General features: G+C 40.2%; 1 pseudogene; it reads left to right on the top strand.

The window, feature by feature from the left end:
- The first annotated feature begins 1,334 nt into the window (after positions 1 to 1,334).
- LOC101086790 lies at positions 1,335 to 4,121 on the top strand (annotated as a pseudogene).
- The last annotated feature ends 8,465 nt before the right edge of the window (positions 4,122 to 12,586 follow it).

Raw genomic sequence — 12,586 nt, 5'->3', positions numbered from 1 at the left:
CTTGTGTGGGGATGGTGGGTAGAACGTATATTCCAAGGACATGGGAGGGAGTGAGAGCCCCTGATTGTGCAGGTCTAGCTCACAAGTCAACCTGCAGTCATGTCCTCTTGATGACCTCCTCTAACAAAGATTCTAGGCCAGCTGTCCTACAGAATGTCCCACATGCTTCACTTGTCTGATTGTTTCTTCATGGTGTAATTTAACTCGTCCTCTCCTAGTCCATGATATAAATAAGACATTTGATCTAGAGGCTTGCTTAAACATTTTTTTTTTAGAGAGAGATAGCACTCAAACAGGGAAAGGGTTAGAAAGGGAGAGAGAGAGAGAGAATCTGTCATGGGACTTGATCTCAGGACCCTGAGATCATGACCTGAGCCGAAATTAAGAGTCAGCTGCTCAACCGACCGAGCCACCCAGGTGCCCTTAGAGACTTGGCTAATGATGCTGTGTACTTCATATTTTGTGCTATTGAGAAGCTCTTAATTCTGGGTTGTCCCACTATTAGTGGATGCCAGGTTTGATCCCTTAGTTATGGTAGGGGATTATCAGTTTCTCCATCGTGAAAGTACATTTTTCCCCTTTGCAATATGTAAGTAATCTGTGGGCTAACACATTGATTAGCACCATGCAAATATTCTGTTCCTTAATAACTTTCATCTAATAGCCTTCATATCCACCGATGATCCTTCCTGAATTATATATTACATCGGAGATTGCCAAATGGTGGTCTTATAATTTTTTCATTCCTTTTCCATTTACTAGCCGGCGTACTTTTCAAAGAAGCACCTTTCTTTCTCTTTCTTCATATTATTATGCACTCTTGTATTTTTAGTTACTCATTTTGCTAAAATAAATCATTGTTAGTTAAATTTTTTTTGATGTTAAAATTGCCCCAGCTCTTGCATCTTTTTGACATGATGCCAAGTAGTCTAGTTTTCTAGTACCGTGAGATGTTCTTATGCTCACTTTGCACTTTCCTGTCTCAGATCTGTGGAAAGAGAATTCCAGATTGAAGTAACATCAAGTGCAAAGGTCCTGAGGTAGAACAGTGCTAATCATGTGACAGAAGTACATAGGAGAGCAGTGTGACTGGAATAGTTACTAGGAGAGAGGGGTAAGAGAGGGGTCAGATCTTGCAGGGTGGGTCTTGTAAGTTAGGGTAAAGGTTTCAAATTGGACTTTCAGTGAATGGGAAGCCATTGAATATTTTGAATAAGGGAGTAATTTTATCTAACTTACCTTTAATGGGATCCCTCTCGTTTCTTTGTGGACACTGCAGAGGGGTTAGAAGCAGAGAGACCAGTTAGGAATGTATTTTAATTTTCATGGGAACGATGAGGTGACTTTGACCAGGCAGACTGACCAAAGCATGAGAAATGGTTGATTGATCCTAAATACACTTTGAGGCTAAAGCAAACAAGTTATGGGATGCAGAAGAAAGCAAAGAAGCTAAGGAAGTTAGACATTTCTAAAAATCAGCAGGATCATGAAAAGTAAAACTACACAAGGGCGTTAAATAAAAAAAAGTAAATGTTTAATGTGAATAACATTGAGTTATTTCAGGGAAGAATCAGGTGGCACTTATTATTCACAGGCCTGCAATACAATAAAATATATTATTTGGTTTCGGCCTTGTTTCCTGGCACAGAATTCCCTAAAAACCCTTGGAATTTCCTGAGCGTTAATAGTGTCTTTTGTATGTTAATGAGATGACTGGTTCCTCATCCTTCCGCACCCCTTCCCCCACCCCTTGCTCTATGTGTCTCTTCTGTCTGGCTGTTCCCCACTTGTAGCCTTTGTAATAAACTGGGAATAGTAAAGAAAGCACTTTCTTTGAGTTCTGTGAGTTGTTCTGGCAAATTACTGAACCAGAGGTGGGGGATCCCGGGAACTCCCACTTTGTAGCCAAGTGAGACAGAAGTGTGGGTAACTGGGCGATCCAGTAATTGCAACTGGTGTCTGAAGTGGGGGCAGTCTTACAGGACTGAGCCCTCAAGGCAGGGGGTCTGCCCTAAGTGTGGGTAGTTAGTGTCAGAATTGAATTCCATTGTTGGACACCTAGTTGGTGTTAGAGAGTTCTAGAAGGGGTGTTGGAAGAGGCATCGAAATATTTGGTGTCAGGAGGAAAAGTGGAATTGGTCATTCCTTGTTCAGAGCGTAGGTTCAGGTTTCCAACAGGCAATAGGAGCTTGCAAACGTGACCCACTCCTGTTTTTCCACCGAATGGTCCTCTTGTGTCTATCTCTGCAGCTCAAATTTGGTTCAGATCGGTACTTATCGGTTCCTGTCTTACGTGAAGGACAAAACAGTAATTTCCAATTCCGCTGTTGAACCTTTTGAAGAAATACAATACATAAGAAATACATAAAATAAAGAACCCAAATCACAGGTTTTAGCTCAAGAAATAATCACAATAATATCTACCAATCCAGATCAAGAACTAGAACGTTCTCAGGACTCCCCAAGTGATCTTTGTATCCCCTCTCAGATGTGAACCCCACTCTCCTCCCTAAAGGTAACCTCTGTTTGAATATCCAGCCCCAAAGATTAATTTTGCCTGTGTTTGAATTTTATATAAATTGAACGAGGCGTTATGTCCTCTTTTATGTCTGGATTTTTTTTGCCCAACATTGTATTTATGTGAGTGATTCATCAGTATCATTGCACGTAGCAGTAGTTCATTAATTTTTATTGCTATGGTTTGTATAAATATGCTCAGTTCGTTTATCCACTCTCCTGATGGCTACCTGAGCTGTTTCCTGGATTTGGCTATTCCCATAATACTGCAATGAACATCCTTGTACATGAATTTTGATGCACAGATACATATATTTCTTTGGGTATATATCTAGGAATTGACTTACTGGATTATGGGATATGTGGTACATAGTGAAAACTTCCAGTTTTCGACAATGGTGATATTACACTGATTGTAGTCCCGGCAATACCTAAGGATTCTAGTTGCTCTACATCCTTACAATACTTGCTATTTTTTATTCTTTATTTCAGCCATTCAGTAGGTATATAGTGATATCTAATTGTGGTTTTAATTTGCATTTTTTGAAAAGTAATAAGGTTGAGCCCCTTCTCACATATCCTTAGGAATAAAGGAAATATATGCATTTAAGATTATAAATTCCCTTAGATGCATAGCTTTAGATGCATTTCAAAAGTTAGCTTGTATTTTAATTATTATGTAGTTTGGGATGTTCTCTAATTTCTATTGCAATTGCTTCTTTGACTCATTGTCTACTGAAATTTACATTGTTAAATTTCCAAACAAAAGGGGATTTTCTGGTTATCTCTTTGTTAATGATGTCTGGCTTACTTCCACATACTCTGAATGATTTCATTCCTTTGAAATTTGTTCTATGGCTCACCATACGCTAAATTTTGGTAAATGTTTTCTGACCCCTTGTGAAGAATGCACAGTCTATAATTGTTGGGGTCAATATTCTACAAGTGTCAAATTAGAAGAAGCAGGAAAGAAAAAAAAAAAAACCATAAAGCTCTAGGAGATTTGTATAATAGGACACATGAAGTTGACCTAATTTGGCATGTACAGAAGAAACAAAATATTCGTGATCACAATAACACAAAAGTTGAAATTAACAATAAAAGTAGAGGCTCGTCTCCGCTGGATCACTCCCCTCCGTAGCCTGTGCGCTATCACAAGCACACCGTGGCCAGGCCCCTGCGCACTCCGCTGCGCCTGCTAGCCGCTGTGGCCCTGACTTTGGCCCTGGCCGTGAGTCCCGGGACCGGCAGGAAAAACAAGTCTGCACTGGTGGGCGCCCCGTTGGACGCCGACGTCAACGAGGAGGGCAGGCGCTGAACTCAGTGGGTACAGCAAGGGGAGCAACAACGCGTACCCCAGCCGTGCGATGCGGGTGGTGCATGCCCGGAAGCAGGCCGTGGCTGGGTTGAACTACTTCCTGGACGTGGAGATTGGACGAACCAGATGTACCAAGTCCCAGCCCAACTTGGACACCTGTCCCTTTCATGACCAGCCACACCTGATGAGGAAAACGCTCTGCTCTTTCCAGATATACACTGTACCCTGGATGGGCAAGACATCCCTGGTGAAGTCCGGCTGCCAGGATGCGTAGAGGACCCTGTGATAGGCTGGGTTGCTCGGGCCCCCTTCTGCCAACCCGCTCCTCCTTGTAGAACTCCTAATCCTTGGAAGGGTGGCCCTGTCCAGGTGATGTCCCCTCAGTGTGCTGGTCCCAGGAGACAAATAGAAAAGGATTCTGGGGCATTTTTTGGAAAGCAAAATGTAATGCACTCGTTCTGCTGTATCTTCATCAATAAAAAGTCACATCAGCTAAAAAAATAAATAAATAAAATAAAATAAAATAAAATAAAATAAAAGGAGAAAGAAAAAATTACCACCTCTAAAGTAAAAGCAACTTCTTTCCTGAACAACTGAGCTAGGAGGGAAAAAAATCATAAAAAATAAATAAATAAACAAATAAGTACGCTTACATAAATGCTGTATATCAGATAAAAATTAAAGCATTAGGCAGAGAAAAAAAAATTTTAGCCCTAAATACTTACATGAATAACCAAGAAGAAATAAAAATAAATTACTCAAACTCAGTAGGTTAGAAACGAACGCAAAATTAAACCTAGGGGAAGCAGAAAGGAAATGAGGCAAAAGCAGAAATTGTTGATCTAGAAAACCTCTGTATTTAACAAATAAATCAAACAGCTTATTCTTTGAAAAAGTCAATAAAGTGGATAACATTGTTGTATTAGGCTTAGACTTTGGTTATAAACAACCCCTAAGTCCCAGGGGCTTAACACATAAATTTTATCTCTCATTCACACAAAGTCCACTGTAGGTTAGAAGACCGTCCAAGGCAAATTTTGCCCCCCACACTACCTCAGCAATTCAGCCTGCTTTGACTTGGGATTGTGTCCTATCAACACATGCCCTCCATACTTCCTGTCCATGAAAGAGAATCCGGAAGCTTCCACGGGGGCTTTTCACTCTCAGCATGGGATGTTTCCAGGACTCTAAGGAAGAGAAATTTTATTACACTCTGAATGGGAGCTCCTAGTTTAATACCCTGGGAATGTGAGGAGCCAGCGGGTCTGGGGTAAAGGAGACATTCTCTAGCGTGGCCATTTTCTTTGCTCAGGAAGTCAAACAATGCAAGAAATAGGAAGACACTCACTTTTTGACGCTAGTGCTTCCTACAGAAAGATTAAAAGTGAAATCACTCCTGGGGCACCTGGGTGGCCCAGTCGGTCGAGCATCCGACTTCGGCTCAGGTCATGATCTCGCGGTTGGTGAGTTCGAGCCCCGCATCAGGCTTGCCGTTGCCAGCCTGTCAGCGCAGACCCCACTTCGGATCCTCTGTCCCCCCTCTCTCTGCGCCTCCTCTGCTTGCACCAAAACTAAATAAATATTAAAAAAAAAAAAAGTGAAATCACTCCTTCCATGGGAAGGACTACAGAGAATGCAGTATTTCACCAAAGCCATCAGGTGTGCTCTGTTAGGAAGAATACCAACATTAGGCTATCCTCTGTTGGCCAGGACTGATGTTCGGGGAAGCAGCCACGTAATTTGGCTCATTGGCAGCAATGGCAATGATGGCCATGGCTCCGCAAGCACGATGGGCCTATTTAAGCTGTGTTTTTTCGTTTGTTTCGTTTTTTTTGTTTTTTGTTTTTTGTTTTTTTTCCTTTTTCTCTCGCTGTCTCTCTCCTCTTATCCCTCCACTCAAACTATGCATTGCCCCATCTGGAACTAGGCCACATTTGACAATCGGCAGTACTTATCCTGTGATGGCATTGGGGATATGGCTGATTCGGTACCTGTATCTTTGTCTTCCAGTGCCCCAGGCCTGTTGTGTTTCATGAGCTGAAGCTCTAGTTATAAACCAGGGGAAGAGAGATTTTCAGCCTCCTTTCAGGAAGGATGGTTTCAGGGAGAGGCCTCAATTTTGGCCACCTACTTGAATGAAAATTTTAATTCCTTTTTTTTGTTTTTTTGTTTTTTTGGTTTTTTTTTTTTGCCCTAAACACCAGGTCGTCTCTGATTTCAACCCTAAGTTCCAGCTAGCTTGTGGCTTTAGCTTTGCTCATAGTTCTTCGTTCATTGTTTAGTTTTTGAGATGCTTATCTTGCCTCTAAGTCCGGTTATATCTTTTTACTTTCCCTTCTTAATATTTTATCCATCAGGGGCGCCTGAGTGGCTCAGTCGGTTAAGCGTCCGACATTGGCTCAGGTCATGATTTCGCGGTTTGTGAGTTCAAGCCCCGCGTAGGGCTCTGTGCTGACAACTCAGAGCCTGGAGCCTGCTTCAGATTCTGTGTCTCTCCATCTTTCGGCCCCTCCCCTGCTCATGCTCTGTGTCTCTCTGTCTCTCAATAATAAATAAATGTTAAAAAAATTAAAAAAAATATTTTATCCATCACTTCAACATGCTTGGAGGTCAAAGCATGTTCTCACATCCTGAAACCAATATTGCATTGTATTTTAACTAACTAGAGTTTAAATAAAAATAAAAAACCAAAAACATGTTCTTACAATACCATCTTGACCAAAGTGGATTCCTTTTTTACAGTAAAAGTGCCCTTTTCGTCTTCTCTTTCTCTTTCTCTTTTTCTCTATTGTAGCTTTCAAGATTTTCATTTTTATCCTTGGTTTCTGTAGTTTCACTAAGATATTTTTAGGAAATTTGGGTTTTTTTTTAAGTTTATTTATTTATTTTGAGAGAGACTGAGGCAGCGCGAGTGAGGTAGGTGCAGAGAGAGAGGAAGAGAGAGAATCCCAAGCAGGCTCCATGCTGCCAGCCTAAAGCCTGATGTGGGGCTCAAACTCACAAAACATGAGATCATGACCTGAGCTGTAACCAAGAGTCGGACACTTCACCAACTGAGCCACCCAGGGGCTCCTGTAGGAAATTTCTTTTTACTCATCTTGTGTGCTATTTGGAATGCCTTATGATATGAATATGCATGTCTGTTTTCAATTTTGGAAACTTTAAAAAATTTTTTAAATTACTTTATTTTTTATTTGAGAGAGAGAGCAGGCTAGGGGGCAGAGGGAGGGAGAGAATCTTAAGCAGGCTCTGTGCTCAGTGTGGAGCCTGACACAGGGATCAATCCCATGACCCTGGGATCATGACCTGAGCTGAAATCACAAGTTGGAAGCTCAACTGACTGAGCCACCCAGGTGCCCCTATTTTGTAAACTCTTAATCGTTATCATTTCAAGTACGGAGTAGCCGCCATTCTGTCCATTCTTCTAGGCTTCCCGTGAAACATGTCTCTCCCTTTCTTTCTCCTGTCCTTCTTAATTTCCTTCTTCCATGGAATAAATTTGGATTGATTAGATTTGTATTATATGCTATGGACAGTGACAGGCATTGGGACTGGAGAAGCAACTATGTACACATGAAGGCTTGAAATACTGTCCCAAAGGCATAGAGATCTCCAAACGATTAAACCAAATGCTTCGGGACACTTGGGTGGAGAAAACGTAGGGAATGCTCAAGAAAATATCTCCCTCGGCTTCTACTTAGAAACTTTTTCCCTTGACACCAGTCCACAAATGGATCAGTAATGGAAAGAAACTCTCAACACAGGTCCTTATTCTTGGTTTTCAAATTATTCGTGCCCATTGGCTCAAGCTTGAAATTCTTCTGCAAGCAAGTTATTCCTGGAAGGCTCTTTCCATGAGATCCCCCTGCCCACCCACCACTGTGTCTGAAACCCAGCAGTGGGTGAAGACTCCTGAAACCTGGAGGTTCCACTACTCTGGAGAAAGCAGTTCTTATGTCCTCTATTTATTATTCCTATTCCTAGGCAGTATTTATGTTTTAATTTTATTGGTGCCTGTAAACTAAAATGGTTGGATTTTATTGACTTTAATATAAAAGCAAATGGCCAAAACATGGAGAAATAAACATTAGCACCTTTAGATCTGACAGTCTACTATGTGACTCTTTATTTTAACAGTCACCAGCTGATGGAAAAAGAAAGAGAGTATTACCAACACCACAGGGATGATCCTGTGTCATTGTCCCCACACCTTAGTCTCTAAAAATCCTGCTTCCTCCCCACAGTTAATCACTATCCTGATCTATAATACATTAGATCTGTCTCTTTTTGAGCATTCTAAAAAAGAAATCACATGGTAGGCATTTATACGTGTGTGTCTGGGTTTTTTGTGTTTGGCTCAATATTATTATGTTGCTGAGATTTCATCTATAGTGTTACCTGTAGTGGTAGTTTCTGAATTTTTTTGCTATATGATATCTCAGTACATGTATATACTATAGATTATTATCGTTTTTTTGTTGCTGGACATTTGAGAAGTTTCCATTTTTTTTTATGTTTGTTTATTTTTGAGAGAGAAAGAGCATGAGTGGGGGAGGGGCAGAGAGCGAAGGAGACAGAATCTGAAGCAGGCTCCAGGCTCGGAGCTGTCAGCACAGAGCCCGACACGGGGCTTGAACCCACAAACCGCGAGATCATGACCTGAGCCGAAGTCTGACGCTCAACTGACTGAGCCACCCAGGCGCCCCGTGTGTAGTGTTTCGTAGTGTATTTCATTGGGTTGTGTATGTGTGTATGTATACAATTCTGTGAGTTTAAGTTAACCACGTGTATAGATTTGTATAACAACTGCCATAATCAGGGTATAGAACTGTTTCATCACCGCAAAAAAAAAAAAAAAAAAAAAACTCCCCCCGTGTAGTTACAACCTGGTATCCACTGATCTCTTCTCTATCCCTATAATTTTGCCTTTGCCAGGTGCCATGTAAATGGAATCATCCAGTCTATAATCTTTTGAGCTTGGCTTTTTTTTCACACAGTATAATGCCCTTGACATTCATCCACATAATGGCATATATCAATAATTTGTTCCTTTTTATAGCTGAGTGGCATTCTATTGGTGTCCTATTGACTATACCCCGGGTTATCTTTTAAACTGCTGATGGACATTTGCTTTATTTCCACTTTTTAGAAATTATGGCTAGAACATCCACGAACAGGTTTCTCCTTGATTTGGAGATTTTATTTCCCTCAGGTAACTGCCTAGTTAGTAGGACTGCTGGGTCATATGCTAAGTGTACATTTAACGTTATGAGAAAATAGCAAACCATGTTTCCGAGGGACTGTACCATTTTCTCCTCCCACCAGGTATGTATGAGAACTCCAGTTGTTCTGTATATTCATCAGCATTTGGTATGGTCAGGTACCACTTCCTTTTAGCCTTTCTAGTACTTGCATGGTGGTATCTCATTGCGGTTTTATTTTTTATCTTTTTTAAGTTTATTTATTTACTTTGAGAGAGAGAAAGAGAGAGCAGGGTGCGAAGAGGCAGCGAGTAAGAGAGAGAGAGAATCCCAAGCAGGCTCTGCACTGATAGTGCAGAGCCTGGTTCAGGGCTCAAACTCACGAACCATGAGATCATGACCTGAGCTGAAGTTGGACGCTGAGCTACCCAGGCGCCCCATCATTGTGGTTTCAGTTTGCATTTTCCTGATAGCAGTGATGTTGAGCATCACTTCATATGCTCATTTGTCATGTGTCTATTCTATTCGTTGATGTGTTTGTTCAGATCGTTTGCCCATTTTTAATTGGGTTTTTTTCTTATTCTTGAGTTTTTTAGATATTCTGAATATAAGTCCTTTAGATCAAATATTTGATTTGCAGATATGTTCTTCTGATCTGTGGCTTGTCTTTTTTTCATTCTTAGCAATGCCCTTTGCAAAGTGACGTTTTTAATGTTGCTAAAGTCTAACTTACCAATTTTTGTATGGATCATGCTTTTGGTCTTGTATCTAAAAGCTCCTGAAAACTAAACCTAACATCACACAGACTTTTGCTTTATTTTCTTCTAGAATTTTTAAAGGTTTATGTTTTGCATTTAGGTCTACGATCCATTTTGAGTTCATTTTTGAGTGAAATGTGAGGTATATGTCTATGTTCTTTTTTGCATATATTTTTTTGCATAAATGTTTTTCCTAAGTCTATTTATTTTGAAAGAGAGAGACAGCACAAGCAAGGGAGGGGCAGAGAGAAGGAGAGACAGAATCCCAAGCAGGCTCTGCCTTATCAGAGCAGAGCCCGATGCAGGGTTTGAACTCACAAACTGTGAGATCATGACCTGAGCCGATTGAGAGTTGGATGCTTAACCAACTGTGCCACCCAAGTGTCCCTAGACTATTTGGTTTTTAAATTGTTTCTTTCTCCGTATTTCATTTTGGATTGTTTCTATTGCTGTGTCTTCATGTTCACTTTTCCTCTGCAATGACTTAATATTTTCTTAATCCCAGTTAGTGTATTTTTCATCTCATATATTATAGTTTTCATTTCTATAAATTCAGTTGGAGACTTTTTAATATTTTCCATGTCGCTCCTTGACTTTTTGAGCATACAGAATATACTTATAATAACCATTAATGTTCTTACCTGTGAATTTTAAACAGCTGTGTTAATTTTGTGTTATCTTCCATTGATTATTCTCATATGGGTCAATTCTCATTGGACTCTTCTGCTTCTTTGCATGCTTGGAAATGTTTGTTTAAATGCAAACGTTGTGACTTTTAACTTGATTCCTGGATTTTTTTGTATTTATATAAATGTTTTAAAGCTTCTTTTACTGCTATATGGTTACGTCATTTGGAAACACTTAATCCCTCATTCCTTGATTTTATGATTTGTTAGGTCTGGAGCAATGTGCACGATAGGGCTGCAGAGGAGGAAAAAATAATTTTCCCTCTACCTTTCAAAGTTCTGGCTGGGCCCCTGTAAGAAAAGACAGATGAATAAAAAAAAAGTGAAACAACTTATTTATTTAGTATAAGTTTTCTGTGACACAGGAGCTTTCTAAAGAAATGAAGACCTGAAGAAACAGTTAAGTCTGAGCATTTAAAAAAAATTTTTTTAATGTTTTTATTTACTTTTGAGAGACAGAGAGAGAGAGACAGAGAGCATGAGCAGGGGAGGGGCAGGGGTAGATGGAGCCACAGAATCCGAAGCAGGCTCCAGGCTCTGAGCTGTCAGCACAGAGCCTGACTCAGGGCTCAAACTCATGAACCCTGAGATCATGACCTGAGCTGAAGCCAATGCTTAACCAACTGAGCCACCCAGGCGCACCAAGTCTGAGCATTTTTTATGGTAGGGTTGACGAGGAGTGAAAAGTTATGGGAAAATGTGATAGGACAACAAGGGTATGAGCTAAGTGTGGTAAAGTGGGAGAAACAGCAAGACCTGTTCCTTCAGATTCTTCTGAATGTCCCTCAGTGGGAGATAAGAAAGCTCCTTTTCTCTGGAAAAGGAGCTTTCACAACCTTTCACACAAGAGTGTTATCTGCTTCAGGAGATTAGAAAGTCTTTCCTATACGCACCATTCCTCAAATTCCTTCAGCTTAAAATTTCAATATGCCAACGTGCCATATTTTGGAGTAATGTGTCCTGAACCGCATCAAATGTAATTATTCCCTTGTACCAAGGCAAAATCTTTCTGACTTGTTTTCCCAATGTCCCGTGAATTCCGAGTGTTCCAATCTGGCTAATAGAAGTAGGCGCTGCTCCCAGCCATGCATGAGTAGTGCGTAGTACCTTAATCCTTCCAAATGGTTCTTTCCCTGCCTTTGCATGGTTTCCTATCACACCCAGGGTCTGATTAGTACTCCGCCAACTACTCAAGGAGGGCCCTCTACAGATCTCTGGATCTCTGGAGTTCTCTCTCTCTCTGAATTTCTCTCCTCTTCAGTATCCTATCCTGTGAACTCTAGACATCCTGGTCTCCCTGAACTCTTAGCTCTGTCTCTTCAACTCAGGGAGTTTTTTGTTTTCTGCCTGGGTTGCACCTCCATGTGCCTCAGCCTGGAAACTCTGTCAGTAGCCTGAGTAATGACAGGATTCACCTCATTTGTTTCTCATCCCATAGGTACCATTGTCCTTCATCGCTTGGTATCCAGTGTCTTGAAAACTGTCATTTCTTATATTTGTTTCTCTTTTATTTAGTTGTTTCAGGTATAAAGGTAATTCTAGTCCCTGTTACCACATCTTGGCCAGAAGCAAAAGTCTGAATTTGCATTCTTTATTACTAGTGAGTTTGAATATCTTATATGCTTGTTGGCCATAGTATTTCTTATTATGTGAAATGACAGTTTATATGTTTTGCCCATTTTTCTACTACAGTGATTTGTCATTTCTCATTATTATAAAAGAGTTTCTTCTATATTAAAGATATCAAACCGTTATCTCTCATATGTATTATACATTTTTAATTCATTATTTGCTTTTAATTTTGATTTATTTCATTTTTCTAATGCAATCACTTTCAGTTTTTATTTAATTAGATCTATTACTCTCTTGATATTCTTCCTTATTGATTCTGCCATTGGATAATGTACCAATATTACATGTACCCATACTATCTTCTTATTATTTTTATGATATTTACTAAAATCATAAGGAATCCTAAGGAAGTAAGGAATCAGAATGCAGGTTTCTGGAAAGGCTGTATATCCCAGTGCACTTTTTATGGCATTTAAAACAAATGCCTTTTGGGGCGCCTGGGTGACTCAGTTGATTAAGCATCCAACTCTTAAT

This window comes from Felis catus, chromosome X, assembly GCF_018350175.1.
Source record: "Felis catus isolate Fca126 chromosome X, F.catus_Fca126_mat1.0, whole genome shotgun sequence".
NCBI lineage: Eukaryota > Metazoa > Chordata > Mammalia > Carnivora > Felidae > Felis > Felis catus.
This window is presented reverse-complemented; position numbering and strand designations above follow the sequence as displayed.